Consider the following 22,153-nt stretch of genomic DNA (forward strand, 5'->3'; position numbering starts at 1 on the left):
GGGTAGCCTTTCCCTTCTCCAGGGGATCTTCCCAACCCAGGTCTACCACATTGCAGGCGGATTCTTTACCAACTGAGCCACAAGAGTGTGGTACGGTGGGTAGCCAACTGCAAGTATAAAGCTTATATTAGGTACAAAGGAAAATGTTTCACTTAAGAGAAAATAGACTATAAATATTAATGTCACTGGCTAAAGTAAAAGCTTTTGTCATTCATCAAGGTAAAGAATAAGATATTAACAGTTCATATTTGACAACTTCCTTACAACATTTATGAAATAGAGTGAAGAACAAATGAGTAAGTAAATGCCCTAAGTATTGCCCTTTTCCCCTAAGCCACTAGGCTGATATTGAGTCTAATGAATATTGCTCTAACACAGGGACAGCATCCACAACTTTATACTTAGCAGCTGCATTCAACAGCAAAATTTTAGATCCAGTTCTACTCCCAGCTACCTAGTGCTTTAAAAAAAAGAGCATTGTTAGAAGTGGGGTAGGTAGGAATGTGACTAATAGTCTTGTGTTCGTGTAATTATAGCAGAGATCACTGTGCAACATTTGCAACTTTTCTATTCTGCTGAAGCAATGACATTAGGAAGTGATGCTTCTACTGGTGATGACAGAAAACTGCCATTTCAAGGAGTCAAATTATTTCCTCTAAGCTCCACTTAAAACAGATTCAACACAAGGCTCTTCAGTGGAGGCAGAAAGAACACTTTCACTCCCCTACACCGTGATGGACTCATGGGCTCATTAATTCAGGAGCTATCACAGCAGTTGTAAGTGTGAAGAACCTGTTTTCACAATTCCTGATATCAAATAAGCATCACAACACTGAAATGATTTACTGTGTCTCAGATAGTAAAGAATCCACCTGCAGTGCAGGTGACCTGGGTTCAGTCCCTGGATCAGGAAGATCCCCTGGAGGAGGGCATGGCAACCCACTCCAATATTCTTGCCTGGAGAATCCCCATGGCCAGAGGAGCCTAGCGGACTACAGTCTATGGGGTCCCAATGAGTTGGACATGACTGAGAGACTAAGCACAACACATAAAATTATACAATTTCTAATTTTACCCTGGGGGTAATCTACAGCATCACGATCTGAATGTGAACTCAGCAGAAGGGCTCAGATTGTGGAGGCAGGGCATTCCTTAGGAGGCTTCTCTGCCTTCAGAGATCCTTAAATTAATAAATTTTTGGACAAGCAGGGGCCAAAGTGGTGAAGATTCAAAAAACCATGGCCATTTCTTTGAGCCCCAAATCAGCCCTCTGATTGATTCTTCGGTGCAGCAAGGCCAACAGAGAAGGAAGGGACCTCCAGCAATCTTGTGTTTTTCACAGGACTGATTCTGGGGATGGAAGGTAGTGGGGTATTGTAGGGTCAAGTGGGAATCATTCTGTCTTTTACCTCTCCGACTGCAATCAGCATTTTCCTCTCACTCCCATCTCGTCCGTGTTCTAGCCCTTCACTTCAGCACATCAGAGCCAGCTCTCTGCTTTCTAAAGACAACTAGCCAAGTAAAGCAATTCATACTATGAACAGGAGAGAAGAATCATTCCTCTTCCCCACACGTGTGCACACAAGTGTGCACACACGCACACATACACATACTCACACCCATTCTTCCTGGATAGCAGCCATACTTGTCATCTCACCCAACAAAGTTATTCTGCTGGAGGAAATGTAAGCCTAATGGAAAAGGAGAAAGATGACTGTGTCATTTTTCTATTTAAATATTTTCAATTATTTACAGCACTTCATCTCCAAGCCCAAAGAAATGACTAGAAGGGATTGTTACCGAGTTCCAACTTGCTCTGCTCGCTGCATGACAGGCCAATGAATCCAAGAAATGAGGTGTTAAGGCAAGAAAGAGACTTCAATCAGGGAGCCGGCAGACTGACAAGATGGCAGGCTAGCACCTCAAAATAGCCATCTTATTGGGGTCTGGATGCCAGATTCTTTTATAGACCAGAGAGAAAGAAGCAATGAGGAACTAAAGTCAAAAGACAGAGTAGAGAGGGAAACACAGTGGGGAAATAAAGTGAAAGGGTCTTCAGTCTTGCAAAACATCTGCAAAGGAATAACCAGCCTTTGGAAGGGGGGTGTTAATCTCTTCTATTCACAGGTGGGCAGGGACAAACTCTTCTCTGAGCTGAACAAAGGCACTTTGGTTTACAGTCAAGCAGAGGGGCAGGATCCTCCAAGCAAGCCATTGAGTATAATTATAATAATAAAAGCAATGAAAAGCAAGTCAAAGAAAGTTTGCAACATGGAGTCAGAATTGGCTTCCTTCCTGCAACAGCATCATTGCTAGAAAGGGCAAAGCCTGGTGAACAGGGCAGCTCTCAGCTCGGTACTCAGTGTTTCATCCTTGAGTCCTCTATTTTCATCATCAACCCTATCCAATCCATTGGCAAGTCCTTTTGGTTCTGTCCTCAAACTATGTCCCAAATCTAATAATTTTTACCACTTCTCCATCACATCCCAGTACAGGGCACCATCACCTCTGTCTAGGTACCTGCATTACCTTCCCACCTTCTCCCTGCTTCTACTCTACCCCTACCTCCTACAATCCATTCTCTGTTGAATATCCAGAGTGATCTCTTAAAAATGTAAATCATGGGGAATTCCTAGGCCTAAGTCCCAATGGTTAGGACTCTGCACTTCCACTGCTGGGAGACTGGGTTTGATCCCTGGTTGGGGAACTAAGATCCCCACAAAGCCTTGTGGTGCAGCCAAAAAACAAAAATGAAAATCCCCCAAAAAGCATAGACTATGTTACTTTAAAATTTTCTATATACAGTTCTGTTATTTTTATTAATTCTCAAGCATTTTATCATCACAATTCACATTGAAAATCATGGAACAACAAAGCAGTGTACTGTCTTACAGTGAACAAAAAGCTGGGAGCTGAGGGCACCACCTTCTAGAGGCAAGAGAAAGGGTGGGTGGTCAAAGGGAGGAAAGCTGGCAGAGCCCTGAGGGCCTGCAGTCAAGGAAGAAACGATGTGGCTGCGAGCTGACTTGGGCCTGAGGAGGAGTCTGGGCTAAGCAGCGGAGGACCTCTAACTGGCCTGTGAGGCTCTAGAGCATGTGGCTTCTACCCACCTCTCCAGCCTTCCACCCCACTCTCACTCCCTTCCCCGCGTCCTGTGCTCCAGCTGTATTCAAATCTTTCCTTCCCCAGTGCAGGAAAACAGCCTTGCTTTGCCTTTTCTCTCTGTAGAAGGACTTCACCAACTTTTCTTCCTGGTAAATATTAATTCAGTTCATACAATCCCCTAATAGATTTCCTCCACCGCAATTGACGTTCTTAATTTTCCCCCTTGCCCTGAAGTTTGTACAATTGTGAAGCCTATTCTTTGACTCTAAATAACAACTTTGTAATAGTATCTTCCAGTAGTTTTCCAACTTTTTAAGTTTTCTATGTGCCATGAAAATTAATACTTAACAATTCTATTTTATGTAAAAAAGGGATTATGCTGAACAATGTCCAATTGAATTGGAAAAGCAATGCAATCTGCGTTGTTAACGGTAATGCAGATGTTAACCAATGGACCAGAAAAGCATCTAAATTTACTAAACATTCTGACAGATAGCTTCTCTATTCTGATTGCCTCCTTTTCTGGACTCTGAATCATCACAAAAAGAGTAACACTCATTTCTCCGTACTCTTTCCATGTACGTTAATTTTTTCTCTTTGCAACACTTCTCAGCAAAATATTATAGAAATATACATAATAAAAAGACAGCAAAATCTTATAAGTAAGCATTGATTTGCTCAGGGCTTGTAAACAGTGTTCAGAGAGAATGCTTTTTATTTTGAAACGAAGGATTATTTACTTTTTTATCTACTTCCTGGAAGGAAACAACTGGTTTAGATAAAGTCTATTAATTTTTATGTATTTCACTCACATTCTATTCTGGAAGAAGGATTCCCACTAGTAAATAGAAACATTTATAAGTATTATAATATCTAAATAAAAGTATACTAAGTTGTTTACTTTAGAGTGAATATTACGGTGTAGTTTTCAGCTCACTGGCGAAATCTTGGCAGAAAGCACATTATTTACTGAAGCTAAACTTGAGTTCTTTCATGGCAGGACTGGACAGCTGCTTGCACCTGCCTGAACTTTTTTTCAGGCTAAAGTTATCTATTCCAGAATCCTGTGTCATGCAGTATAAAGCTTTGGTTTCAGTCAGTCACTCACACAGGAGCTTGGATATACTTGAAATTCCTTTTGCGGGAAAAAATTGGCCTAGGCTTTTGGCAACATTGCTTCTCACACCCAGGCCAAAGTGGGCTGGCTCCTCTGTGGGGACAGGAATGCATATTGGTATCTCACCCTTAAAGTCACAGAAAAATGTGAACCAAATTTATTGCCATTTTGCATTTTGGCCCCCAAAGAATTCATGTAGTCCAACTTCCTTATTTTACCTCTTTCTGTAACTTTATGTTAGCGTTCCTTACTCCCTTATAGCTAAAGCCCCTAGTATAATTGACAGTATAGAACATTTGTATTATAGGTGCCTGGCAGAGGATGTCAAGACAAAGAAATAAGATTTAGCAGGTCATTCAAGCACTCTCACTTATAATTCCTGGCACTTTGCACAGTCCAGCAGACAGAGCAACCATCTATTTATGTGTATTCTCCAGGTTCCGTTCTTAATTTCATAAAGGAATTAGAGGCAATGTGCCTGAGCCATATTTTCCTTAGCCTCTTGCTCAAATATATTCACCAAGTTAAAACTGAGGTAGGTCCACTGTGTATATATACAGTGTTGAAATGAGAGTATCTTCTATACAAACACAATTGAAGATACTGAGATACTGACCACAGTGTCAAGTGGCCTTTTCTCTGCGCAGATCCATGTGATAAATTCCTTCTTGAATTTAGTTTCAGGCAGGGATAACTTGTGTGCTTGCTCCTGTCAAAGTGAAACCCCAGTCGCCTATTATGTTTCTCTTTTCACCTTTGCTGCCAGAAAAATGTGAACCAAACTTATTGCCAAGTGTAATGTGGTCAACTCTGGTACCTAGAGGTATTTACTTCTCCTGCTTGGTGTCTAAATATTTATAAACTGCCTCAAGTAATTTTAAAAATATGTAAGTTGACAGTAGATATTGAAATTAATAAAATGGGTAAAAAAATTAGTAGGCAGTAAGGAACAGTCAAACTTGCTAGTGACTTGTCTTTGCAAAAGGCTTTTTGTCAATTTTCCCTTTTAAAGGGGAGTGAAAAGATCCTTGTGTTTTGTGTCATAAAACCTGGTGGGGTTTTGTTGTTTGTTTGTTTGTTTTGTTATTTTTTTTTTTTTCAGGTCATGCAGCATGTGGGATCTTAGTTCCCTGACCAGGAGTCGAACCCATGCCCCCTGCATTGGGAGTGTGGCATCATAACCACTGGACCAAGAGAAAAGTCCCAGAACTTGATTTCAAATCCCAGCTATACAACTCACTTGCTAAATAACCTTATAAAAGTCACCTAACCTTCATTTCCTCATTGCTAAATGGGGATATTTATATTGTTAGTCCCCTAGGTTGTTGTTGACAACCAAATGAGAAAACATGTTGGGGAGATGCTTTCTAAACAGTGAGTCCCTCTAGAAATGTTCGTTGTTGAAACTTCCCTACTGTGTCTTGTGTGCTGACCCACTCTACTTTAACCAGCACATAATATTTGTGGGAGTTTTAAAATAAATTCACAAATTCATAAATAAATTCACAAATTTGTTGATACTCCTCCTTTTAAGAGGTCAAGTCTCATTTCTCTCCCCTAAGATCATGTGCTGTATTTAGTAACTTGTTTCCAGCAGATAGAGTGTGGCAGACATGACAGTGTGATTTGTGAGATCAAGTCCTTAAAAGCATTGTGGCTTCCTCCTTGCTCTCATGCTTAGATTGCTCATTTACGAGTGAAGCCAACTGCCAAGTCCCAAGGACACTCAAGCACCCCGACAGAGAGGTCCATGTGATGAGCACATTAAGTCTCTTGTCAAGAGTCCTGTGAGTGTGCCCTCTTGGAAACAGAGCCTTCGGCCCCAGTTAAGCTTTCAGAAGACTGTACCCTCAAACAATTTAACTACGAACTCCTGAGAGATTCTACCACACAGCTAAGCTACTCTTGGGTTCCTGGCTCTCAGAAACTCAGTGGGAGAATAAATATGTATTCTTGCTTCAAGTTCCTAAGTGAAAGTGAAAGTCACTCAGTTTTGTCTGACTCTTTGCGACCCAGTGGACTAGTCCATAGAATTCTCCAGGCCAGAATACTGGAGTGGGTAGCTGTTCCCTTCCCCAGGGGTCTTCCCAATGCAGGAATCGAACGTAGGTCTCCTGCATTGCAGGCAAATTCTTTACCAGCTGAGCCACCAGGGAAGCCCAAGTCCCTAAGTTTGTGGGTAATTTGTTGTATAGCAATAGATAACTAATAAAATGTCCACAGTTACCTATCCATCCTCCTGGAACACACTGCTGAGGACCAGTAGCAGACCTTACTCTTCCCCAATGTTCTTCAAGGAAATTCTAGTGGCCCAATATTTTAGAATCATTGTATTGGAAATCACCTCAGAGCCATGTGGTGCAGATTTTTCATTTTGCAGAGAGAAAACTGTGAAGCAGAGAGGCAAAATGAGGTATTCAAGGATATTTAAATGAATGGCAAAATTAGGACTAGACCCTTCTCTAGTCTTCTTCCATTTTATGTCATCTTTTCCTTTCTTTTCTTAGTAATCTAAAAAATTTCTTTATTTTTGAGCAGAGATCTAAGAAGAATGGAATGGTTCAAAATCGATACTCATTTCCCCCTACTATACCATGCTATCTTTCCTTTGCTTTTTTCACCTGAAAACATGCCAACTAGGACTTCCCTGATGGTCCAGTGGTTAAGACTCCACGGTTCCACTCCAGAGAGAGCAGGTTCATCATCCCTAGCCAGGGAAGTTCCACATGCCACACTGTGTGGCCAAAAAAAAAAAAGTGAAAAACATGCCAACTAGTAGTTTTTAGTGCACAACATCATTTTGCAAAAGAAAGAGTGCTCCCTAGAGAAGGAAATTGCAAACTGAAGAAATGTCAGTGTGAACACTTGCTGTTTGTAAGATACTGTACAGAATCAAAGAAGATTAAGTCCAAATTCCAGCACTTATGGTCCTCACAATTTGGTAGGAACAGTGTGTTCTGAGCACAGCCAGAACAGTGAATTATGGGATATTGGAAGACAGAGAGATCACATGTGAGACAGAAAAATAATGTTTAGCAAGAGCCCACAGCATATGCTCTATAATCACATTCCCACAGTGATGTCTAAAGTCAGTCTGTGAAATTAAAATGCTAAGATGAAAAAACATATTTAAAAAAAATTTTTAGAATAAACTCTGTTTTAAAAAAATTGAAATATAGTTGATTTATAATGTTGTGTTAGTTTCTGCTCTGTAGCAAAGTAAATCAGTTATGTATATGTATACATTCTTTTTCATTATAGTTTATCCCAGGATACTGAATGTAGTTTCCTGTGCTACACAGTAGGACCTTGCTTTTCCATTCTATGTATAATAGTTTGCTTCTGCTAATGCCAAATTCCTAATCTATCCTTCCCCCACCCTCCTGTGACTCTCCTTGCCAACGACAAGTCTGTTCTGCTGCGTCTGTTTCTCTTTTGTAGATAGGTTCAATTGTGTACTATTTTGGATTCCACATTTAAGTGCTCTCATATGGTATTTATCTTTCTCTTTCTGACTAATTTCACTTAACAAAATAATCTCTAGGTCCATCCACATTGCTGCAAATGGCATTATTTCATTCTCTTTTATAACTGAATAGTATGCCATTGTATATGTGTACCATATCTTCTACATACATTCATCTGTCAGTGGACATTTTGGTGGCTTCCATGTTTTGCTATTGTGAATAGTGCAACTATGAAAATAAAAGTGCATGTATTTTTTTGAATTGTAGTTTTGTCCAGATATATGCCCAGGAATGGGATTGCTGGCTCATATGGCAACTCTATTTTTAGTTTTTTGAGGAACCTCCATACTGTTTTCCATAGTGGCTACACCAGCTTACATAGAACAAATTCTAAAATGGACTGTCAGTGGGTAATTGTATTCATGGATTCAACAAACTACTCTGGAACAGCAGGGGCTACTCTAAGCTCTGGGTATACACATAGTATTTTATATTCAGACAGAGATGGTTCTAGAATTTCTATGTACGAGAGGATTAAGGAGGCAGCAATTTGGCTGGAAGATGGTGCTTGGGATTTGCATTAGGTAAAATGCTGTTTTTACAGTGGGGTTTAGTGAGGGATTCAGAGTTGATGGCACTCAGGCCTCTTGGAGCCACTACTACATACAGTATTAAATACACGTACTATAGATAACAGTGCTATTCTTTGGCACCAAATCATATCCGTCTCCTATCTCTCACATTCTCTCCTTGCAGGCTGTGAAAAGAACAAGGCTGTAATTATTTGCTAAAATTTCAAGGCAGAGAGATCTTGAAGCAAACTCCCTGAAATGATATTGGGACTTTTACTACAGCTACTTATATAGATGGGGCTTCCTTGAGTCACATGGGTTCAATCCCTGAGTCGGGAAGATCTCTTGGAGAAGGAAATGGCAACCCATTCCAGTACTCTTGCCTGGAAAATCCCATAGACAGAGGAGCCTGGTAGGCTACAGTCCATGGGGTCACAGAGAGTCAGACACGACTGAGGGACTTCATTTGACTTCACTTCTTCACCTCACCAGGAACTAAAGCATCACCATAGCAGTGGTGGAGGTGTGCAAGTTTAGAGCCGTTGTCTAGGGGAAATTCCCTGGCAGCTCAGTAGTTAGGACTCCATGTTTCTACTACAGGGGGCATGGGTTCTATCCCTGGTCAGGGAACTAAGATCCAGCGAGTCTTGTGGCAAGGCAAAAAAAAACCAAAACAAAACAGCAGTTATCTCGGGGTGGGGATACTATGCAGACATGTCTTGCTAGAGTCTGGTCACTGAGATACATATTTGAAGAAATATTTAAGCTTAACTTGTTCTAGGGATGAAGGACACTCTGTTCCCATCCCAAATAAAACAAAAAAAATGATTTGATATAAACCAGATATAATGCTTTGTGGTACTCTCAACTTGGTAATGCCAGTTTCTAACAAAATAGTTGTTACTCAATTGCAAGACCAAAATTTATTTCCACTCAGTGTGAAGTTGGTGGCTGAAGAATCTTAATTACAGTAAGGGGTTAGTAAACAGAAGACAACCTTCACAAACAGACAACATGACTATTAAGGAAATACATTATAGTTTGTCCTGATGAATGAGTATGGAGTCAGTTATCCTGTGTGTTGTAATCTTTTTTCTCTTCAACACTTGTTTCTCATTTGGGGATTTTGTAAGTAGCATAACATACCACAGTAAAGTAAGTATTATTGAAAAGAACTTTCTAGTTTGAGAGTTGCTTTGGTAATAATCGTTACCATACAGTAATATCAGACGCGACTGAAGTGACTTAGCAGCAGCAGCAGCAGCATACAGTAATAATCGTTGCTATGCCATGGTAATAATCATTACCATATGTAATCTTGTAATTTGGATATATTGATTAATTTGGGTATTATGAGACAAAGAAGATTTAGGGATTAGGTGACCTGCACAATATCATTTACCTCTAACTTGAATCTTCTGGAAATCTTAGCAAACCACAAAAAAATCACTATATTTAAAAGTTTGTTTATGTGCATTCAGCAGGAAAGAAGGGGAAATCAATAGCTTCTGACCCCTCTTGCTTTAGAAAATCCCATAAGATATCTTTATTTTAAAACTCAGAGTCTACACTTGAAAAACAAAGGGGCAATATTTTCCTGGTCTCAGCTAAATATTTTCTTCTATTATAATATCAAACTATCAAGAAATAGATCAAACAAATTTAATATGTTATCATTTAAATTTCTTAGATGCTTGTTTGAATATGAAATGTATTATTCAAGTCTCCCTTTCTCACTCTTGCACCAGTTTATATATTTATTTATTTTTCTCAGATGATTTTGGTTTATGTTTTCATATTTAATTCAAAACTGGAAATTAAAATTCAAGTTCTATCTCATAGTACCCTGGGGATTTTAGCACAATATTGGCAATTTATCCCGAAAGAAAGAAATGCATGGGACATGGACATGTTTTTTTTCAAGGATTTCTTTCTCTTGGTGTCCTGATCCTGCTGTCCATAGCAGAATTCCTCTTTAGATGATTCATAGGCAAGATTTACATTGGCAAAAAGAAAAGGAGGATTAAGAATGAAGGGAATTATTTACTTCTCATAAATCCCTTGAGAATTTGATAAAACTATGACCTTCTCCCTAGATAAACACATACACATCATGTTTGCATGAAAATTGGGGGTGGGGATGGTCCTCTTGGATCTAAATAATTTGGAAAGGATGAAGCACTTTCTTTCAAAGAGCTCAGTAACTCAGAAAAGGAAGATTAAATTAGAACAAAAGGATTTTAAGAAATAACTTTCTAAGACCAAGACCAAAAAAGGTTAAATTAGCATAACTCTTGTTCAGACATTAAGAAATTAGAAGTCTGTGTGCTGTGCTTAGTTACTCAGTTGTGTCTGACTCTTTGCGACCCCACTGACTGTAGCCCGCCAGGCTCCTCTGTTTCTGGGAATTCTCCAGGCAAGAATACTGGAGTGGGTTGCCATGCCTTCCTCCAGGGGATCTTCCCAACCCAGGGATCGAACCCAGGTCTCCCATATTGCAGGTAGATTGTTTACCATCTGAGCCAGAAGACTAGTGTCTAATATTTACATGTAGGGCTTCCCTGATGACTCAGCTGGTAAAGAATCCACTGGCAATGCAGGAGACCTGGGGTGAATGCCTTGGTGGGGAAGATTCCCTGGAGAAGGGAATGGCTACTCATTCCAGTGTTCTTGCCATGGAGAATCCCATGGACAGAGGCCTGGAGGGCTTCATGGGTTCAAAAAGAGTCGGATATGACTAAGCACACACACATTTACATGTAACTGGTTGAAGATGGGAATAGAGTTACTGGATATTTCCATCTTTTGGATTTGCCTGTTTTGAAGATAAATATATACCTTATATTATTTTTTCATTGGCTGCTAAAAGCAACTCACAGAATATAAATGTTTTTCAAACACTAAATATTTTATAATTGTAACAATAAATCAGAATTTTAAAGATGATGTAGTAGAGTGGTTCCAAAAAACATTTTTTAAGCAATGGGACTCTCAACAGTATCCTAAAATATGACAGACTAAAATGACCTTTTTAAAGTAAACTGTTTTTACATGTTAAAATTAAAACTCCTCCTTACAATACCATTTCCAAGAAGCTGGTTTTGTTTAACACAGAAATAGGACCTAAAGCAAAACTGTTACAGTCTCATCATCCAATGTGTTTCTGCATTTAGGTTTAGTTAATAAATATATAAAAAAAAATTCTGATTTGGATATAAATGTAGTTGCAAATGGCAACAGTTTTTATAAACAGTTACCTTTTGATCTCATGATGTTCTCCAAATAAAGGCAGGAGAAAAAACTTTGTTCAACAGATAACATATGGAAAGTCTATAATTTATGAAAACATAGTATATAACTTTAATCTGAGTGTACATTTGCTTTAAAATTTCTTTAATTGTAATGAAATATATATAACATAAAATTTGCCATTTTAATTTTTAAGTGTACAATTCAGGGGCTTAAGTTGTACAACCATTACCATTATCTAGAACTTTTCATTATTTAAAGCCATGTGCTTTTTTTTTATTAAGATTTTCCAGTTCACTTTCTAAATTAATTTATTCTACTGCCCTCCTTTAAGAAGATTTACATTAGAAAGATGCACCTGTCAGTTCATTTAATTCGCATCATTAATGGGAAAGAGCTGTTTGTAGAGCTGGAGAAGGCAATGGCATCCCACTCCAGTACTCTTGCCTGGAAAATCCCATGGACGGAGGAGCCTGGTAGGCTGCAGTCCATGGGGTCGCTAAGAGTCGGACACAACTGAGCGACTTCACTTTCACTTTTCACTTTCATGCATTGGAGAAGGAAATGGCAACCCGCTCCAGTGTTCTTGCCTGGAGAATCCCAGGGACGGGGGAGCCTGGTGGGCTGCCGTCTATAGGGTCGCACAGAGTCAGACACGACTGAATCCACTTAGCAGCAGCAGCTGCAGCTGTTTGTAGAGCATTGAAAATACTGAGAACAGGAACTCCTCACATGCATTTTACATTCCCTCTCCCTCCCCATCCCATCCTTGTATGACAGCTAGTGCAGAGCAGGACTCCCCAGGGAGACTCTGCTCCAACGTTGGGGCCACTCTGACCACAGTCGCCTAACTAGAGTGAAGGTGAAGCAGTGAACTGGGCCTCTGGAAAATGCCTTGTCTGGCATTAATCAAACCATTTGCTTTTAATAATCAATTTAAACAGTGAAAAATGAAATTTGAATCAAATGTTTGCAGTTTGAAACTGCAAAAGCACTTTCACAGAACAGTTTAAAAAGTATGGTCCACCCAGTTATCTGAGACACAGAGGGTGGGCTGGTCTGGACAGTTGCCACTGTTGATAGTTCAGCCAGGGCAGGAATGGCACTCTCCTGGCCACCCAATGGTGCTGATTTTTCTCTTCTACCTTCCATCCCTAGGAGCAAAACAGCTCTTTATGATTCTAGTCCTTAAAAGACACTTTCAGCTCCACTCCCCAGAACCTTTTCACCTCTCTACCTGAAAATGAGAAGTTCAAGTGTGGCATGCAAACACCTGCAATCTTCTTAGGAGGTTTTTACTGAAGTTCATCACCACTTGTCTAGTCTGGTCTTAGAATCATCCTGAATTAAAAGCAAGTCTAAGCGACTCCAGGAATTGAGATAAACATTTCAAATATTTTTTGCAGAATAGCCTGTTGTGCAAGATGTGTCTTCTCTAAGTGGCCCCTCTGTTTACTGCTAGGCTCAGACCACCATCCCCCTCCGTCCCACCCATCTTTCTGTTCAGTTGGGTTTAATTTAGTGATATTTATTAAGAACTACCAGGTAGGACAGATATTCGTCACAAATAGTTACTATTGAGCACATACTGTGTGCCAGGAAATTTTGTATCTATTTGTAAATTCCTCTTGGCATTCTAGATTGCCTACATATATATTTGTTCTGCAGATTTTCTTTGAACTGGTTTTAACATATTTTCTGGTTTTCCCTTATAATTTAACAAGTTAAAGTCTTTAGCACCTATTCATTTTGTATTTGTCAGGGTTTTATCATTTGGAAAATTATATTTTAGCACCTTATTTTTAGATGAAAATTGAAGGTGAATGTGAAGCACACATAATAAATTAACTAGAAAACCAAGGGAAGCAAAGAGAAGATAAAGCGGAAAAATCATTGAAGAGATCCTAATTAGAATGTCAAAACCTTGGCATTCTCCATCACAATACTATATGCACTGCTTAAAACATAGTAGGTGCTCAAGAAATATTCAGCAAATACGCTAGCTTGGAAAACAAGATATATATATGTATATGTATATATATGTATATGAAATAAGCACACATATAGGAAATAGGCAGCAAGTAGGGAAAAGAACATGAAGATATCACGTACAAATAACTTGTAAAGATGACATGGATGCTGAGTCCAATTTTTAATAGCATGACAGAAGCCTATGGGGAAAAGTAATACATTTAAAAACCCTAATCCTGCCAGCAAAATCCTTCCTCTGGGCTTTTGGGACTAGAGAGGGTCAGGAGAACATTTCTCTCAGGGAAAAATGTGAGCCCACACATACAAGCCAAGTCTCTCCCTTCGGCTGACGTATGCCGTCTTTTCCTCTATCACTGCCATTCTGGGTAGTTTTAAATCCTGCAGGAGATGAACCACCACCCTCTGCTTCTGTAGGGCTATTGTGCCCATCACATCATGTCCCTCACAGATCAGCTTTTCTGTAGCGCTGCCCCTGTTGTCTTGGGCCCCTACAGCTTGGCCAGGCTGGCACTCACACAGCTCTCAGGGGTAACCCACAAGGACCACGCACTGGAGAACCCAGGCCCTCAGGTTTGTAGACTAGTTCCAAACCCAAGAGAGGAGAGAGGCTCCCGTCCGGTGGTGCAGGGGGTGGAGTGGAGATTCCTAAATCATTAACTAAGGAATTCCATCAACATTGGATTTGTTCATGAGTGCTAATGTTACAGAGGGGGGTCAGAGCCCAATTTTCACAAGTTTGTCTTTTTTCACTTAGAATCATGTGGCCCAATGATTCTGTTTCAGCCAAGATACAGAATACCATCTAGCCAAAAGAAACAGAATAATTTCAAAAGCGATTCTACAGGTTGAAGAAGGAAGATATTTGAATCTGCCCTTGCCGCAAGGGGCACAGAAAGATGTCTTTGCTAAATAGCCGTCTCCAAAGATAAAGGGACACTAAGCCTAACACTTGAAGTTTGCCTGTTTAAAGCTTTTTCTTAACACAGTGTGTGCTCGATTAAAGATCACACAATCAAAACCATTGTTGTATGTCTGATGTCTTGGTGAAGCAAGGACTTGTTTATACTTTTCTCTCCCGTTTAAATGATTCAAAGGGTTTCATATACAGCATTTAACCAGCAAACCCAGGAAAATGGAAAAGTAATTGACAGAGACAGCATTCCAGTGGGTTAACAGCAAAGCAAATACAAGCCTAGAGCCTGAGGCCACTTTAGATTTTTCATAGATTGCATGTTAATAGACTTCTGTGGATTCACCAGAACACGTAGCAGCCACCCTCGCATCCAGCGTGCCTCGACCATGCAAGATCCCTCAGCCCCCAGAGCTCATCTCTCTTGTTTTTTAGTTGCTAAATCGAGTCTGACTCTTCATGACCCCATGGACTGTAGCCTGCCAGGCTTCTCTGTCCATGGGATTTCCCAGGCAAGAATAGTGGAGTGGGTTGCCATTTTCTTCTCCAGGGGATCTTCCAACCCAGGAACTGAACCCACCTCTCCTGCTTGGCAGACAGATTTTTTATACCACTGAGCCACCTGGGAAGCCCCAGAGCTCATCTAGCATGCTCTAATTTCCAAAGCTTGGCTTTAGTCACTTAAGAAAAGAAGGCACTTTAAATTCACTGCAGCTTCAAAATTAGCATGTCACTTTTAATCTCTCTCTTGGGCCATGAAAATGATACGGTTTGGGGAAGAGGTGACAACTGGGGCTTGTCAAGACACCTCCTGCCCCGGTGGTTTCTCCTCAGGCCACCAACTTGACATGTTACCTAACCACACAGCGAGTCATGAAGTCTTTCTGGCTTTTAATTTCTTCTTCCTACCCCAGTGGACTGTTGGGAGGTGTAAGCAGAATTATAAAATGCCAGGTTCCACCATTTTATTTTCTTTATTGGGAAACAGGTACCTACAGAGATTGAGAGCCTTGGCTAAAGCTACCGAGGTGGGATTTGAATCCAGTCACAGTGCACTTTACTGAATTAGGATTACCAGTCTCTGTCTAATTACCAGCCTTTGTCTGAAACAGGTGTCAGGGAACCAACAGCAGCGCAGGAGAAAGAGCACCCTATAAAGTCAGCATGGAAACTTTCTGTGCCTACACTTACTTGATCATTTATGTCTTATCGACAGGGACATCTAATTACTAGTAGTCACTGTAAGCATTCAGGGACAAAGTAGGCAACTCTCCATCACTTAAATGCTATCTTCCTCTATGCCTTCTCATCCTTGCCCGCCTGCCTGGGTATTCTAGATTCTCCCTGATCCAAAATTATACCTTCCCATATCTTCTTTCTGGTTCCAGAAATTCCTCAAATCCATTCACTCTTCAGTACATACTTACTGAGCACCTCCTGTGATATACCAGGCACTGTTCTAGGCGCCAGGGGTGGAGTGGTGAACAAAGTAGCCCAAATTACTGCACCCTGGGGTTTCTGTCCCAGAGGCTAAGGGTGGGAATGTGTGAGAGAGTGAAGCAGGTGGCAGAAGACAGGAGAAAACTAAAGTAGGATGCCTGGACAAAGCATGTTAGGTGGTGACAAGCACGACTGAGGAAAGCAAAGCAGAGAAAAGGGTAGCATGGTCCCCGTCGGGGTGGAGACTACATCTGTAGTTGGGAAAAGCCACCACTGAACCAAGACTCGCAGCCACAGGGGAGTGGATCAAAATTAAACTCTTTTGCCCCAAACCAGAGATGACACAGATACCACCAGGAGAAGCAAGCATGGGCCTGAACAGATTCCCAGAAAGATGTTTTGATGGTTCTACAGCTTTCAAGAAGAGGGAAGAGAGATGTCCCTGGTGGTCCAGTGGTTACAAATCTTCCTTCCAATGCAGGGGATGTGAGTTCTATCCCTGGCTGGGGAACTGAGATCCCACATGCCTCGTGGCCAAAAATAAATAATAAATAAATAAGGGAAAAAGAAGAAGGAAGAACATTTGGAGTCCCGAGCTCTGGGAGAGTGGCTGCAAGGGGCCCTAGGGAAAGCTGTGGTCACCTCATATGACAACAACAGCCATTTCCCCACTGCTCCCTGAAAGCTGGCGAGACAGCAGTGTGACTAGCTCCCTGGCCCAGGTCTTCTAGGCTTTTCCAAAGGAGGGTGTGCACCTTTTTTTAAAATTGGAGTACAGTTGCTTTACAATGTTGTGTTAGTTTCTGCTGTACAATTGCGTGAATCAACTATATGTACATATATCCCCCCTCCCTCCCCCTGGGTGTGCATCTTTGCTCAGTCATGTCTGACTCTTTACGACCCCATGGACTGTAGCCCATCAGGCTCCTCTGTCCATGGGATTCTTCAGGAAAGAATACTGGAGTGGGTTGCCATTCCCTTCTCCAGCGGATCTTCCTGACTCAGGGATCGAACCTGGGTCTCCTGCATTGCAGGCAGATTCTTTACCGTCTGAGCCACCATCTTTGAGTTAAAACAGTCCAGGGAGTGGTTCTTCCCTGGTCTTACCATGTATACCCTCCTTCTCTTGGATCCCAGAATGGCCTTGGAGGTCGGCAGTCCTTGCTGCTTCCAGGGTTTCAGGGTGAGCACTGGAAGGGCCTTCACCCTTGCCTCCTTGCCAACTTCATGCCAAGGCCAGGGCCGGGCAGCATCCCACCTTCCCGGAGGTCGCCAGCCAGACAGTTTTGGAAAACGGGGAGCTTGGAAAAAAGTCACTTGAATTTTATAAAGTGGTAACTACTGTGAGGCTTTAGGTAATTAAACCTAAATGCCATTTTCCTGCTAAAGCTCTTGGGTGAGGTAACAGTTCTCTTTAATGTCAACTCAGGAAGTTTTACCCAAGAAAAAGGAGGTGGGGTGGTGGTGGTGGTGTTTGCCAAATCAGGAAATGTGAATTAACTGACAAGGAGCTGAGAAAAAGAGACAGAAGCGCCCCAGAAGAAGGGAAGTGGGGACAGTGATAGGCAGTTGGACCAATGAGTAAACTTGGGAAACACTGGGCCGGTTGTCAATGGAAATAAATTCTGCTGGGAGCACCTTCCGTTTTATTGCGGGTTGCTCTGAAAAACTTGGAGGGAAAGAAAACCCCAAACTTAATGCCGTCTTCATGGAAGGAAAACCTAGGTATTAACAGGGATTCCAGCCTCGGTAATGTCAACATTCACCTTGGGCCTGGAAACTCTGGCTTCAAGAGCTTGCTCCAAGTTCCCGGTTTCACACCACAAGACTCACCAAGGCTTTCGGTGCAATGTATGATTTTAAACAATGAATACATTATGTAGATCAAATAAGACTTTCCTCCCCTCCACGAACCCTCCCCTGGTGTTAGACCTACCTCATGGTTTCAAACCTGGTTGGCACGCCCTAAGGACAGAGAGAAGAAAGCCCTGTTTTTAAGCAGGTGTTCAGGAACCAAGATGAATGAATCACTTTGGAAAAAATGAAGGCAAAATGCAAGTTCATCTGTTACCAAATCTGTAGTGAGTTTTAGAAAAGAGAATTAACCTTTTCATTTTCCTCTTGCAGATATTCTCTTAGTTTTATCTAGAGTCAGAAGTCAAAGGTCTGCAGTACAAGGAATTTTTGTCCAAAGGGTTTTTGCCCTAAATGTCTGTGTTTGCTCCCTGCCTAATTTTCAGACTGTCAATTAGGGCTGTCCTAGACAGGGGGCCTTTCAAGGGACTAGGTGCGTGACCCCAGGCACTGGTCCTGCAGAGGTGTGTGCACATGGAACATGCATGTGTTGTGTGTGAGTGTGTGTTGGGGGGAATGACGCTGGGCACAGTGAATGAAAGGACATCATAGTTTACATGCTAAAGTCTCCTGGTGTGTCCACACTGACAAGCCTTGCTTTCCTATAGAAGGCTAGGTCTTCAACAAAAAGACTTCACGCAAATTGGACCTGGGTCGGATGGAGTGGGGTGAAACGCTTTCAAGAAAGACCACATCAATGCTTTTCAAACTCTAGTACCCTGGGTGCTTGTTAAAAAATCTCCGAGGTCCCACCCCCAAGAGTTCTGTGTTCCTAGGCAAGGGTGGAGCCAGGAATAGGTCTTTAAAACACCAGACCAGCAATTTCACTGGTTGAGGTACACCCGTTGACTTTATGAGCCAGATTCAGTTTCCTCACAGTCTTTCCGTTAACTCTTTAGTGTGTTGCTTCCCTTTCAGAGTGTGGATCCTTCTTGAAAACAGACATTTGCAGTCTCAAGGTCATCTGGGATGCCAGTGTGAACTCTGCCCTTCTTTCCCTCAGGCATTTTTCCCCCACCTCACTCTCCAGCCTCAAATTCTCCTCACCCCTCGCCTGCTTCTCCTTTTCCTTAGTTTAGTTCCAGCAGCCAATTCATGAGCTTCCTCTAAAGCTGGGGTTATCAGAAAGAATTAAGAAGCTGAGGTCTGGTTGAGGAGACAGACGTATTGAACAGAGCATTTCCACAGGGCGAGCCACATGTTAAAATGATCTCAAGTCCTGGGGCTCAGAGAGAAGGGAATTTGAGCAAATACTTTGAATGACCCCAAGTGCTATCTATGGCTTACCAGTAGCCGAAGTGGTGGTACAGGTCCAAGCTTTCCAGTTCCTCCCCACAATAAATTAAAGGACATGAATTTGCTAATTGCTAGTTTTTACCAGGCAAATAGCCCAAGAAGTCAAATATCAGAGAAAAAGAGCAAAATTGACTCAAGGTTATAATTAGGAAATGATACGGTGTCCAGGAGTTTCCCAGGTGGCTCAGTGGTAAGGAATTCACTTGCCAGTGTAGGAGATTCTGAAAACATGGGTTCAATCCCTGGGTCAGGAAGCCTATGTGCTTGTGCTAGTAGCTCAGTCATGTCCAACTCTTTGCAACCCCATGGACTAGGCTCCTCTGTCTGTGGGGATTCTCCAGGCAAGAATACTGGAATGGGTTGCCTGGCCTTCTCCAGGGGATCTTCCCAACCCAGGGATCGAACCCAGGTCTCCTGCATTGCAGGCGGATTCTTAAGCTTCACTCTAGTATTCTTCCCTGGAAAATATAGCCTGTAGCCTGTGGCCTGGGGAGCTACACTTCATAGCATCGCAGAGTCAGACATGATTTAGCAACTGAAACACAAACAACAAAAACAACGGATATACCTACACGGCTTCAAGACTGAATATTCCTGTGCAGTGTCCAGAGTGCCCAGAAATTGAACACACAGTTTGTTGTTGTTGTTCAGTCACTCAGTTGTGTCCAACTCTTTGCAACCCCATGGACTGCAGCACCCCAGGCTTCCCTGTCCTTCCCCACCTCCTGGAGCTTGCTCAAACTCAAGTCCATTGTGTCTGTGATGCCCTCCAACCATCACATCCTCTCTCGTCCACTTCTCCTCCTGCTTGCAATCTTTTCCAATCTTTTCTAATGAGTCAGCTCTTTGCATCGGATGGCCAAAGTATTGGAGCTTCAGCATCAGTCCTGCTGAGTAGTCAGGATTGACTTTCTTTAGGATTGACTGATTGAATCTCCTTGTAGTCCAAGGAACTCTTCAACAGCCTTCTCCAACACCACAGTTCAAAAGCATCTTGAACAAACGGTTATCAAGTTAATATAGGAAGTCTGTTCTAAACAGGTTTTCTAATAGATTCTTGCTCCCTTCATTTGCATAGGCAGGGATTGCTTGGGGGATGTAGTGGAGGAATTGGGAGATATTTACCCCTCCCCTTCCCCCAACCCCCTTCACTGCAGTTCCCTCTCCTAGGGGCAGTGCTTGACCTTGGATATGACACTTTCTGTTTTTGATCCCAGCTCAAAACACTTAAAACTTAAACTCTTAACAACTCAAAACACTTAAAAGTTAATTGGTAAAGTAGGCATAACAAAATACCTTTGCTTCCAGCTGCTTGACAGTGACGCGAAGATTTATGCACTGTTTCTGGCAAGATTACCTGTGTTCCCCAAAGGAGAAAATAGTGTGTGCACCTCTAGTGAGAAGGACACACTGAAGAGACACTTTTTTTTTTCCCCCACTGTGCTCCTTGCTGGCTAATTAGGAAACAGATTCATTAAGGCTCCGGCCCAAAGCGTGAAAGAGACCAGAGAGAATTACATCATTTCCTCTGTATCTTCCCTAAGGGCATCCTGGTTTTGGAGAGAATGACTCAGGCCACAGAAATGAAGCAAAAACAGCCCAACTTCCAATACTGATTATTTTGGATCAGAACCTCACACAGAAGAGAATACTCTTTTGGAAAAACAAAGGAGTGAGGCAAGCAAAGAACGTGGTTTTGTGACTGGGCTGAAAATAAAACAGAGGGAAGTTGACGCGAAGTCAGAGCATGTGCTGTGCTTTTCCTTCTCCCTTTGTACAAAAATCAAAACAGCTTACAGACTTACTCAACTAAGTTTTAGGAAATTTAGATCGGTAAAATTCTTGGAATAGAGGCATTAATTTAGAAGTTTACGCTTATTTTTTTCCCTCTTTTTTTTTTGTAGGAATGTCAGATGTAATTGGGCAAATAAATAGGAAGATCTTTTTTTTCGCATTCTGCAAGTAGTTGTTGGTCTCATATTGAAATTGTAAAATTTCCTGCCCCATGACTGCTTCATTAACTTCATTTCTTTGCCTCCAGCAGTAACCTGTCCTTAGAAATCTATGTTCTTGCTTAGGTGATGCTGTTGTTCAGTCACTCAGTTGTGTCCGACTCTTTGCGACCCCATGGACTGTAGCCCACCAGGCTCCTCTGTCCATGGAATTCTCCAGGCAAGAATACTGGAATGGGTAGCCATTCCCTTTTCCAGGGGATCTTCCCGACTGAGCGATCGAACCCTCCGCCTCCTGTATTGCAGGCGGATTCTTTACTGACCTCTCTGTCTCCCCTCTTTGCCCCCTCATAGCAAAGCCTTTTGTAGTGATCTTCTCAAACTGTACCTGTGATCCTACCATTTCCTCCACGTTAAAACTTCAACAGTCTTCCGTTGCCAAAAGGGACATCCTCTGAGCTACCAGGGAAGCCCTAGGATATGATAGGCTACTGATATTTACATATGAATAGGAGTTGTTCCCTTTTTTAAAAAACGTTAGTCCAATACACTCCAAGGAACCCAAGAATGATCCTTGAGCAGCGCCCATAGCAAATTCCTAAATTGGGAGTTTGTTATTTTGGCTGTTTCGTTTACAGTGGGAGCCTGGACCTGAGACAAGCCTTACCAAATCTCCAAGCCCCACCCCTCCAGGCTCCAAGACTGAGCACACACAAGCAAACATAACTTGGGGGAAATCAAGTTCTTATATCTTACAGATTTAGAGATCCGTTGAGCTCCATGAGCCCCAGGGAAAACAGGTAAAGTAAATGTTAGGTTTCTGTGTAACCCCATGTCCTACTCTATCTTGAAATCAAGAGAAAGGTCAACTTGCTAGCCATTTGCATCATGAGAAAGTGCAAGTTTAAAGCCATTTGGGTTTTAAAAGTTAATGTTATGAAAGAGAAGTAAAGCACCTCTTTGGAACTTGTGCAGTTAGACAGTAATTAAGAGGTTCAGATTATGGAAAGAAATTTGAAAAACATTTTTGATCATTAACACTTCTGCTTTTAGCACAATTTTCCCTGGGAATTGTAGAGTTTCCACCACTGAAGCTTTCTTAACTGAGATCAGCAGTGATAGCTGATTTTGTTTAAAGTTGAATGCAATGGCTCACAACTTTTCTCTGAAAAGTCATCCATCCATCCTCTATTTCCAGG

The 22,153-nt window shown here is 41.7% G+C and overlaps 1 protein-coding gene across 3 annotated transcripts in view; it reads right to left on the minus strand.

The window, feature by feature from the left end:
* RBPJ (recombination signal binding protein for immunoglobulin kappa J region) overlaps positions 1-22,153 on the minus strand; it is a 241,798-nt gene that overhangs the window by 132,219 nt on the left and 87,426 nt on the right. The window lies entirely within an intron of this gene.

Source organism: Bubalus bubalis, chromosome 7 (assembly GCF_019923935.1).
Source record: "Bubalus bubalis isolate 160015118507 breed Murrah chromosome 7, NDDB_SH_1, whole genome shotgun sequence".
NCBI lineage: Eukaryota > Metazoa > Chordata > Mammalia > Artiodactyla > Bovidae > Bubalus > Bubalus bubalis.